This window comes from Chaetodon auriga, chromosome 9, assembly GCF_051107435.1.
Source record: "Chaetodon auriga isolate fChaAug3 chromosome 9, fChaAug3.hap1, whole genome shotgun sequence".
Classification (NCBI taxonomy): Eukaryota; Metazoa; Chordata; class Actinopteri; order Chaetodontiformes; family Chaetodontidae; genus Chaetodon; species Chaetodon auriga.
Genome location: NC_135082.1, coordinates 10620954 through 10633099, shown reverse-complemented (window position 1 = coordinate 10633099; position 12146 = coordinate 10620954).

Genomic DNA, 12146 nt, shown 5'->3' with positions numbered 1-12146 from the left:
CAACATATCCCCAATATATCTGTGATAGACCAATATCAACAGATAAAATCGGTCTACTGATATACACAGTTTTAAACCAGGAACAATATAACTCAAGTCAGGGGCATGGACAGGCAGGGATGGTCTAATAAAATATGTCATTAAGTAGGAAATGTAGCTTTGTAGCTGATGCTGAAGCTTGATTGAATCTAAGAACCAAAGTTAAGGATAAGGCAGAGGCTGCTGCTTCAATTTTGACTTTGAACTTTATGTATATAGAATAAATCACTGGGGTACTCCTTTAAAATCCTTGCTTCAGATCCAGTTTGAATTTCAACAGGCCACAACCTGTCCCTTAAAATTCATTCATCAGCTCATGAGCTACAACACAGCACTATCCGAGTGCTGACCTCAAACATGAGCTGCAGACAAAACTAAAGCAGGCAAAGAGTAAGAAGCATCCTCTTATGTCCCCTGGGGGCACCAACATCACCTTGAACTCAGCAGATGACTGTGTGAAGCCTTGCCAAGCCTGTGAACATGACCTGGGGAGTATGTGTGTGAGGGGTGGGGAGGTGGGTGGGAGGAGGCAGAAGATGGAGGGTAGATGAAGGGGATGCTGATCCTTCCAACACAGACAAAACAAATGATCCACAGACAGATGGCACTTGACATTGCTGCCATGTTCACTTAGTTTCCAGTTACAACAAACTGACTCTGGATCAGCGGATGCTGGTGTCATGTGATAAATGATAGTATGCTGACCACTGAACAATTTTTGCCTCAGCATGACCTCCACCGCCATAATTATGAGAATAAAAATCCAAATTCTCATTATCAAGAAAGCAAATGAAGAAATGGATGCGTTCTTACAATTGGCCACATGATGGTGGTGTAACTCAGAGGGGAGTGGTGGAGAGTGCAGAGGGGCCATAGACTTAATGCAGGGGGTGTCATCTCCTCAGTTCTGGCCTTTAAATTTATATCTTCCCTGGCCTGATTCTTGAGTGCGGGTTCTGCGCTCTGAAAAACAGATTAGAAATATAAAGTCTGATTTCAACAACAGATGAGTAATTTCCTGCAGATTAACACATATCTGGTCATTTTAGAGAGCATGTTTCAGCACCAGCACAGTTTATGTGGGATTGACCCAAAATACACTACAGTGTCCATGTTGTATGGTGTGGCTCATTCCTGGGTTTTATTAGGTTCTGAATAACAGTGGAAGTCTATGGCACATAAGTATCAGCTCTATCAGGCTATGGCTTCTCAGGCAATGCATGTTAGTGGATAAATTCACTGTTGTTTTTGGTCTTTTCGTGGGATTTGTTGTCAATAAGCAAAAATATAGAACATCACCAGCCCCAACCTTTACAGCCAAATATGTTTGGCTTCAGGTTTCACTGGGCAGCAAAATGCTGGCAGCTCCTGTGACCATCTCCTGCAGTTGTAATGATGATTCGAGAATCAGGCCAGGGAGGATGTAAATTTCAAGGCCAGATATAGTAACAACGCTGCAACGAATGCCCCTGACAAACCTGCATTCATGAAGGAGGCCAGGGGGGATGTTAGACACAGCCTGAACAAGTGTCTGTGCACAGCCTGTGTCTAAAAGCGCAGACAAAGGCTTGCCATTTAACAAAACACAGGCTTTTAGTAGCTCAGGAGACTCAGTGGGAGAAATGACCTCAGGTCTGGGGACACAGCATAAACTGGTGGCATTAGACTTTTTGACCGGACAGACTGGACGTGTGTGCCCCATTTCCCCACAGTTATAAGAGATGACTTCAGCCTTACTGTCTGACTGGGAATAACTAGCTGACTGAGGCCTGAACTTGGAGGATTCTACCACTAGGGGCTTGATGAACCTGGGCTGACTGGGAGAGTACCTCTGAGAACCACCCCCTTTCTCCAGCCCAACAGGCTCACCCCTGAGTTGTCCTAGTTGTCCTGCGTAGCGATAGGCCCCCAATCCTTGGTGAGCAGTCACGTATGTGTCAACCAGCTTGGCAGCATCTGGGTTGTGTTCTCTGACCCAGGCTCTCACTTTTGGGAACAACACTCTGAGATACTGCTCCAAGACCAGTTTCTCCATCAGTTGCTCCTTGGTGCAGGCCTCATACTCCACCCATTTGCAGAATAAGTGTTTCAGGCAGGTGTACAGTTCCTGAGGAGCCTCTTCATATGGGGTGTCCAGGGAACGGAATTGTTGATGGTATGTATCTCTGTTGATCTCATACTTTCTCAACACTGCGGCTTTCAACAGGTCATAGTTCATAGCTTGGGTGGCATCCATGGCAACAAAGGCATTCCTGGCCTTACCAGTCAACAGCGGGATGAGGCGGATGGCTCACTCTTGATGAGGGCAGTCGTAGACTGCTGCCAGATGCTCAAATGTTGTCAGGAAATGTTCAATATCATCAGTGTCTTCTAGCCTCACCAACTTGGGTTCCCCAGCTGGCACCGTTCCTCCTGCCTGTGGAGTGGGCCGACCAGCCCTCGCCGACTCTAGGTCCAACTGGAGCTGAGTAATCTGGTGGTTAAGCACGCTGAATTTCTGCTCCTGCTTTGCAGCCTCTTTGTTTTGCCTCTTGTTTCTCTCCATTTGGAGATGCATAAAACTTTCAAACATTCTTGCCAGGCAGATGTGATGGCAGCCTCAGCAGCGGCCTCTGTGTTGACGGTGGAATGGAAGCCTTCCTCCAGTGGACCCCCAGCGGCTCCATTGCCAGTCTCTGGCCCCATCTGCTGCTGCTGATTCTTCTTCGGAGGCACCCCCACATGACTTCCAAACTCCTTTACTTCTGACACCAAGTGTTACGATGGTGAGTGGAAAGTAAAGGAATGCACAGGCTGATGCAGGCTGTATTATCCCCACGTGGTAGTTTATTGTGCAGAAACCAGGACTATTTACAAGATGAGTCAAAGAAAAACATAAAAAAAGGGCAAAATGTCTGCAAAACAAAAAAAAAAAGAAAGAAAAATAACAGATTAAATAATAGCTCAAGCAAACTACATAAACAATGAAAAAACAGAACTAAGCTACAAACCACAGCATAGGCCAGGGGTGGGCAATTATTTTTCCCAAGGGGCCAAATGAGAAACAGAAAATATTGTGTAGGGCCGGGTCAAAAGGCTGAACTCAATTCTGCATAATACTAATTTTATTTCTATATAAAAAGCAGTAAATAGCATTGTTTTGACAAGCTGATAAGAGTATATGTTATGATTAATATTGATGAAAAAGTAATTTACAAAAATGTAATTTATTCAATCAAATTTTCCAAAACAATGGTAAACAAAATGTGAGACATTTGTGACTCATCACATTTGTGATCATTTTCAGTCACATTGACCCCATAACGCATTTTGAGTTTCATATACTGTGAAACAAGGAGGTTCTTAGCTTTCTGAAGACATCACATCAATTGTCTTTGTACCCAAATATTAAAGACATGTCACATCATGATTGCCACTGATCTGTGCAGAAAAAAAAGTGAAAAGTGTCCCAGTTCACTAGTTCTTATCACGCCTTTGCATGCCTACTTTTGTAGGTTCAACCATTTTCCACATTTTCGTGTTTTTCAGTTCTTTTTTCTTGTTCAGTGAGAGAAATCTAGTCTCTGTTGACCTTTAACAAGTGTATCAAAGTGAGGTTGAATGTCTGAGGTGGAGATGCAAAGCACAGCTGACAGATGATCATCAGTGAGAGAATCTGTACCTAGATTTGGTAAACTTCATCACTGAGAATGTTTTTTTCACATATGTAGGTAGATCCAAAGAGAACCAACATCTTCTGAGCATGTTTCATGTTTGGAAAGTTCTCCTCCTTGAGAGAAGAGATCCGGCAGTGATTCTGACTTAAAGTGCTCTGCCAGTACTGCATCAGACTGCAGGTCAATGAGTTCCAGCTGAACATCACTGGGTGTATTATCCACACTGCAGGTAAAGGGAGAGGAAACAATGCGCATTTCATCCTCAACTTTTTTTAAATCTACAAATTGCCTTGAAAACTCACCATGCAGTGCTCCTAAAATGGATGAGTGCCTGCGGAGGTGACCAGCTGATGGTGTGACTTCTTTCAGGGTTTGCATGTGAGTGAGAGTGTTGCTCTCCAGTTGGCTTGAAAGAAACTGCAACTTTCTCATGAAAGCCTTCACCAGGCTGTGCATGTCATGAGCAAAAAGGCCCTTACCTTCCAGTTTGGTGTTCAGTTCATTCATCAGCGCAGTCACATCAACAGCAAATGCAAAATCTGCCATCCAGTCCACATCTGAGAGCTCTGGGATGTCTTTGCCTTTCTTCTCACAAAACTCTTGAAGCTCTGCTTTTGGGTCCCAAACTCTTTTTAGCACTTTGCCCAGGCTGAGCCACCTGACAGCTGTGTGGTAGCTGATGTCACCATGTTCAGTCTCATGCTCCTCCACAAGTGCAACAAACTGTCTGTGATTTAATGCTCGTGTCCTGATGAACTTAACTATATTAGTTACATCAACAACATGGTTAATTTTTAGCACTGACTTGCACAACACACGCTGATGTATGATGCAATGTATAAATGCCAATTTCTGCTCGGTGTCAATTTCAGTCACTTCATCTTGCATCCGTTTCAAATGTCCAACATCCCCGTCAGATTTGGACAACCATCCGTTGTGACACCTGCCAGTCTGTCCCACTTCAGTCCCAGCATGTCCATGCATGCGTTTACCTTCGTGAACAGATCACTCCCCGTCGTCGTCCCTTTCATTGGCTGCATCGCTGCCAGCTCCTCTGTAATCTTGAAGTCCTGTGTTATCCCACGGAGAAACACGAGTAACTGGGCTGTGTCACGGACATCACAGCTCTCATCCAAAGCCAAGGAGAAAAAGTCACAACTTGCCACTTTACTTTGCAGCTGAAGCTCCAGATTCCCCACGATGTCCTCTACCCTTCTGGTTACGGTTGGCCTGGAGAGCAAGACTTTCTCAAATGCTTCTTTTTTCTCCGGGCATATTAGCACTGCAGAGTCCACCAAGCACTCTTTGACCAACTCCCCCTCCGAGAATGGTTTATTGTTTTTAGCGATTTTGTGGGATGTCACAAAGCTGGTCTTGGTTGCTGCATCCCTGGATGTATGAAGCTTGGTAAAAAAAAAAAAAAAAAAACCCTTGTTGCTTTTCTAGCTTAGCTAGCAAAGCTTCTGATGTCCGCGCTCTTTTGGCATCAGTCAAGTTTTTATATTTCTCTGCTTGTTTCATCTTGTAATGCCAACTCAATTGTAATCTTTAAACACGGCGACCTGCTCTCCACAAACTAAACACACGGCTTTACCTCTGACTTCAGTAAATAAATACTTAGTAGTCCATATTTCATTGAAAACTCTGCATTTGGCATCCACCTTTCTTTTTTTGGCATGAGCGGACATTTTTGAGAGGTGACAAGGTTGTCAATCACACGCAATTCGCAGCACCCATTGATTTATATATTGCATCATCATGTACAAGAATGAAAAAAAAACAGGCTTCAAAATAAAAGTAATGCAGTTTTAGTCCAGTCATAGGGTAAAATTAGAAAGTAATTTATTTTCTAATTTCCAAGTAACCTTTCACGGGCCGGTCAGAGTCTGCCAAAGGGCCAAATGTGGCACGTGGGCCGTAAAATGCCCAGGTCTGGCATAGGCTTAGCCTTTGGAGGGCCCTATGCGCTAGGCCAGCAGTCTGCTCCTAGTAACTGGATGGAGTTCAGCAGAGTGAACCTGCATTCAAGAATGAGGCCTTGGAGGATGTAAATTTCAAGGCCAGATATAGTAACAATGCAGCCACGAATGCCCCTGATGAACCTGCATTAATGAATGAGGCCAGGGAGGATGTAAATTTCAAGGCCAGGTATAGTAACAAATAATTTATTCATCACAACCCCAGTAGACCCCAGTCGTAGGAACCCCAGTAATAATTTTACCAATTTTACCAATCATGTAAGCTTCATTTAACAGTAGTGTCCTCATTGCAATCGAGAATCAGGCCAGGGAGGATGGAAATTTCAAGGCAAGACATGGTAACAATGCCGCGACGAATGCCCCTGATGAACCTGCATTCATGAACCAGCCCAGGATATTACACTGCAAAAACTCAGCTTAAAAACTACAGTGTAAACTGCACTGTACTACTGTAATTACTACAAGAACCTACCTTTTGACAATTATGTGTCCACAGGTTACTGAGTTGAAAGCAACTGCAACGCTTTTCTCCAAAACAGATAAATATGGCTACATTTTATCAAAGTTACTAGTAGTCTCTAATCAACAGTATAACTGATGCTATCTTAGATAATACACTAATGCAGGTTTTAAAAACAATGTTACTAATTTAACAACAGGCTTTCTTTACCGTTATGAATGTTAGCAGAATATGATGACCAAATAACATAAAACTGGCTTATTCAACACTCAATATTGACAAAAATTCCATGTTTTCATGCAAAAAAAATTAAACTGTTAGGACCTTACAAATATCTTATAAATATATAAATATAATATATATTATTTTTTATATTATTATGTACCACCAGGAAAGAATAATTATCAATACTGTTCAATAGAGCTTAATAACTGATTTAATTTTAAAAATCACAAATCTAATCATATGTAAAATTAGTAAACCCATCACAAAATTAAGTTAAAATGCAATTACACTCCACAATAAACACAACTGTAACCAATCTGTCTATGTACATTTGTATGTGTGTGTGTGTGTGTGTGTGTGTGTGTGTGTGTGTGTGTGTGTGTGTGTGTGTGCATGTTTGTGTGTGATTTCAGTTAGTAATGGGCATCACTCACAGCCAAGCCCATCATAGAAGGCATGGAAGTCCTTCGGCAAAACCCTCTTCAGCTCTTGAAGGTGTAACTCTCAAGACTTGAAAAGATAAAGAAGAACACATTTAGTTTCCAAATTGCACCCTTTGCTCTCGCTGACTTAATCCTAGTTTACTTTACTCGTGCTGTACTTAAGTATTGCCTTTGAGTTTTCAAAGACACCTACAGAATCAAACAGTATAACACTTTGTGAAAATACAGCGTTAATAAAAACAGTTTTATGGTTTAAAATATTTTTGATTTAAGAAATTAAATTTAGATGTGTGAAGCACATTCAGTTGTATTGTTGTATCAAAGGTTCTATACAAACATGGTAAACATAATGACATTAATACCTGCCTTCATTTTCAGATTCATGTGGGACATAAGTAGGAGAGTCTGCCTGTTCACTTTCAAGTGAATCTTGAAAAGATAAAAAGGAACAAGTTAAATACACTGAATGTAATGCTGACATAATTCATTGTTGCTCGGAGTTTGCATTTCAAGTGCCCTATCATATTTCACTTTCACCAAAGCACATAGCTCTTCAATAGAGAAAGACATATCTATCCTGTAATAGAGAAAACAGTACAAACAGTCCATACAACTTAATGTACTCAGCTGGAGAAATAAACTTAGATGCTCTAATAATGTTGAAGGCTGCCAGTTAAAAGTGCGCTAGTAAGGACATGGAAAATAATCTGATATATAGGTGACGTTAGCTGAAGTAAGCTAAAAACAGCAAACTCGATGTTAAATCGAAGTTAATATTTCAGGGGCTCCCCACCTTGGTTTGGGGGTCCACCTGTCTGTTGAAGTCGGGGGGGCCCGGGTGCAGGCACCCCCTGCGGTCATAGTCTGCGATGACTCCTCTCAGTGTGGACGGCCCTAAAGGTGGCGTTTTCCTTGATTCTCAGTGCCTTGCCATGTCTCACTACTCTGTGTGTGTGTGTGTGTGTGTGTGTGTGTGTCTGTGTGTGGGTGTGTGTGTGTGTAGTTGTGGGTGTGCATATGTACATATGGAGGATGGGAGGGATGGGTTTTCTCTGTTTTTATGTTTTCCTTTATAATGTTTTTAACTGTTGTAAAGCACTTTGTGTTGCATTTTATCATGTATGAAAAGTACTATATAAATAAAGTTTGATTTGATTTGATTTGATTCAGCATCAACTTAACCACAATACACATCAACCCTGTTTATTGGCTCCCACTAACTAGCAAGCTCCGAGAGCTATGTGCTAGCACCAAGTAGCAAGTAATTTGCAATAATTTTGGTAAACCATACATGATCAATGTCAACCAGTACAAACTAATACAGCTGTCAAACAGTTATCTCATGGTTATACTTTACCTCAACAAACAGGAAGAGGGAGGGGCGTTGAGTGGGACATCCGTGTTTCATTTTACACGTCTGACAGCCAATGGAGATACTTGTTAAATTGACGATGTAATAAAACGTCTTTTCATTGGTAAAATAGATGCCTAGAACTGACAGTACAAGCAATCACCAAGAGTGGAGATAGGTGGTTTTTATCAGACAGCGACAATATGCTAGTGCCATCCTCTTTAAATAGGGTTATATGTTAGGCAACACATCTTAAAAACAATACATTTGTCTTGATACAAAGAAAAGATTTAAGAATTATTTTTTAAATATGTAGGAAATTTTGCTTGAATTTAGCAATTGATGTTTTTGCAATATTCTTCAATTAATACTAAATACCCTGGAACTTACAGAGAAAAAAGAGATGAATCTCAATCAATTTCTTTACACTTCTTTATTGTCTTCAAGCTGTCTAGGGTCAGAAGCAGAACATGAGGGCCATATATTCAAGATTAAAATGAATAGGCCTACTGTACGCAAAGATAACCATGCAAACTTTGCAGTTTTGTATGACAACAAACACCTTTGTCTCTTTTTTTATACAACCTATCTTAAGGGGATAATATACAGCTTTGTGAAACAGCTGAAAATAAAGCAGTCAACAGACATATGTTTGGAATAAAGTAAAGTAAAAGTCTCACAACAATAAGGGACTTGTTAATCCAATTATTCTCAGATTAGCCAATACACAGTTCTGTTATTGGGACCTGAAATGAAAAAACGGTATCATGCAACCCTATTCAGTCATGAATTCTCCTTGTTTAAAGTAGTATTAGAAGTTGCATTAATCCTCAAACACTATCCACTATTTCGATTTGTATACTTACCATTCGACTGTTCAACCTCTGGGGTGCTGAATCTAGATGGTGGTGATCTTTCCAATATCAAAGTTGAGGAGGTGGACAGTCTCATCAGTGGGTGTCTCCGGGCTGCTCTGAAAGCTAAGGCTCCGGGGCCTCTTTCTTGAAGGAGTTTCACATTCTGGACCCTTTTCATGCGCTGCTTCTTCACAGATTCCTGACAAGACAGATAGACAACAGACTGTGTAATAAATCACATTAAACAAAGTTGTATCCAGAAATTAAGACATACAAGTAGACACACTTTGCTATGATCTGGATGAAAGACATCCATCCCTTGAGTAGCAAATATTTGCATTTTTGCTGTCAGGCATCCAACAGTGCTGCATCTGAGCCATGTGATGAATACCTGAATAGCCTCTTATCCACTCAGCTCCACTGGTCGCAAATCTGTACCGAAGTACTCAATGAGATGCTTTGCCCTCAAGGTGAGTTCATGGCTGCATGGACACTGAAAGTCATCCCCTACTGCTCTCTTACTGGAAATCCTGCTTGTTACTGTATTCCTGATTAATCGACAGCGAAGCTCTTCGAAAAGGATGTAGTCACCCTCTGCAAAGAAGGTGCTGGGTGATTGCTCCAATTCTGTGTCTGTGTATACAACATACTGTGGGCTGACAAACTGTACAGTTCTGCTGGCACCATGTTGGGGTCTTGGGCTTAGAGAAGGGAGGGAGGATGGAGAAGAGATGGTCCAGGCCCGCATATGTTACATCCCTTCCAGTTTTGTCCAAAAACCCCTACTCCACCAGCTGAGGCTCAGATGACTACACGCCTCTTCTTGGAAGGTACCATTTCCTAAAGAGGGGTGATGAAATACTGTAAATATTGACTATATGACTTATAGTATATACTTATAGTTATATATTGACTAAGTGGTGCAGTCATGGGTGAAATTTCGTAAAAACTTGATTTACTGGCCTCCCCTATATAGCTAGATAATGTGGAGAATGCACATCATGAAATACAGTACTTGTTACCATCATTTTATGTTATGTCTTCTCCCAAGCTTGATCTACCATAGGGAAGTACTTACTTGTATTTGATTTTGGTAAAGTTCAAGATGCTTTGTCAGTGCGTTATCTGCTGCGTTTTTATTGCTTTTTCACTAAAACTGTTAATGAGCCATATTAATTGACTGCACAGTCACAGCCCTGATTTCAGGTTGCTCCGTGGAATTGACGAATGCATTTTTATTTTCATGTAAAGAGAAGACCCTCTCAACACATTGAAGGTACCCAAGCAGGTGAACAGTGACCAGAGGAAAGCCAAGCACCACCACGTAAGTAGCTAACAAATGTTGTTACAGTGTTGTCGACCTGTTAGTTTTATGACAAATTAACATTCGGGGTGCAAGAGTACTATGGTGCCATACTAGGTACAATTAAAGTTTGTTAATATTTATCTGCCACCATCAGTTACTTAATTATTAAACCATTACCTTTAGCCAATCAAACTAATAAAAGGAGCCGACATCGTACAAACTTACCATACTTTAGCATTACCACTGATTTAGTTTCTGTAGTAGAGGCTAAACTCTAAAAATAAAATATATTTATACATCTAGCAGTTTGAACTCAACTAGAGTTACAGCTCCCAGCTCCTGGTAAAATATCCCGCCAATGCCCTTTCATGAAATGTGACATATTAACAAAACATGCCTGTAAAAACTCGAAATAAACGGCGTCATGTGTCGACAATTGGCTTGTCATTTTGGCAGTAAGTATATGCCATAAAGAAGTTGTATTCCATAGGAACATCTTGAATTTTGTTGCTTCAATTCCCTGCCAGCTAGCTGCGCTACTTCAGTGTGACAACACTGTGGGAATGAGAGACCAACCGTTTCAAATATTAAGATCTCTCACGAACATAAGTACTGGTTGGCATGGGTGTCGCTAATTCCATTTTACTGTGTAAATTTGATGTGCCCCAATAAAATTTCGAGTTATCATATTTCGACCGACGGATTAAAAACAGACGGATCAACTTTCCAGGTCCTGGAACTAACCACAGATGACAAAGACAAGGGCTAAAAATAGGTAGTGAAGTGCGGACACAGAAGTCTGCTGTTGGAAGATAAAGTTGCTTAATAATACCTATGATGTTACTTTCACTAAGACATTATTGGCTCCTGTAGATGGAAACGACAAAACACTCTGACTTGTGCATCGGGCCTGAGCAGAAAGGAGAGATGAGTTTTATGGAGGTAGGCTAAGTCTTGATAAACAAACTATCTTACAGTGTTTATATTAGGACATCCTAAACTGGTAGGGGCAGGTCAGGCATAAGATGAATAAGCATTAAGGAAAAACTTCTCTTAAGTCAAAAGAATTGTATTAATGTGGATGAACCGGTCTTTCAGATATGAACATAATCATTTAATTCACTAGTGCTGGTTTAGGGCACAACATAATCAGTTGGCAGTAACTATGGCCAGAGAGTAAAAAGGACTGTAGCTAAATCTGGTAAACTGGAAAACGAAAATTTTCCAGAATTACAATTCTGACAAACTCTGCTTTTTCACTCTGCAAGCTTCTGCAAGGTGCATGCAGCAGTCACTTTCAGCGCATGCACATGGTAAAGTCACACTTCAACAAATCGGAAGGAAATTTCAAATAGAAATTACTAACTGGGTATTTTTTACCCAGCCAAAAGTCATACTGTTAGTCAGTAATTGTAGCTAAAATAATTCTTATGCCTAAAGCTCCATTAATGATCAATGAAAAAATTTGAATAAAACCCAGAAATAACTCAATTTATACTAAATACAAATTCAGATAATGTGTGTCTTTCGCATGTGCTACACAGGACTACATTCAGCCTGATCAGCTTCCAGCCAACTCCTGCATCACGGATCAGAACCTCTGTACACCTGGCCCACCTGATAAAGAGCGAATGGGTATTGACCCAGAGAACCAGACTCTGGTGGGCTTCCAGCCCACGACAACACACCTTGATGAACCTGCTTTCAAGAATCAGAACAGGGAGGATATAAATTTAAAGACCAGCTTTCAAGAAAAAGCAGAGCCTACCAGAGAACCAGAGTCCGGTGGGGTTCCAGCGCCAACGAAACCCCCTGATGAACCTGCATTCA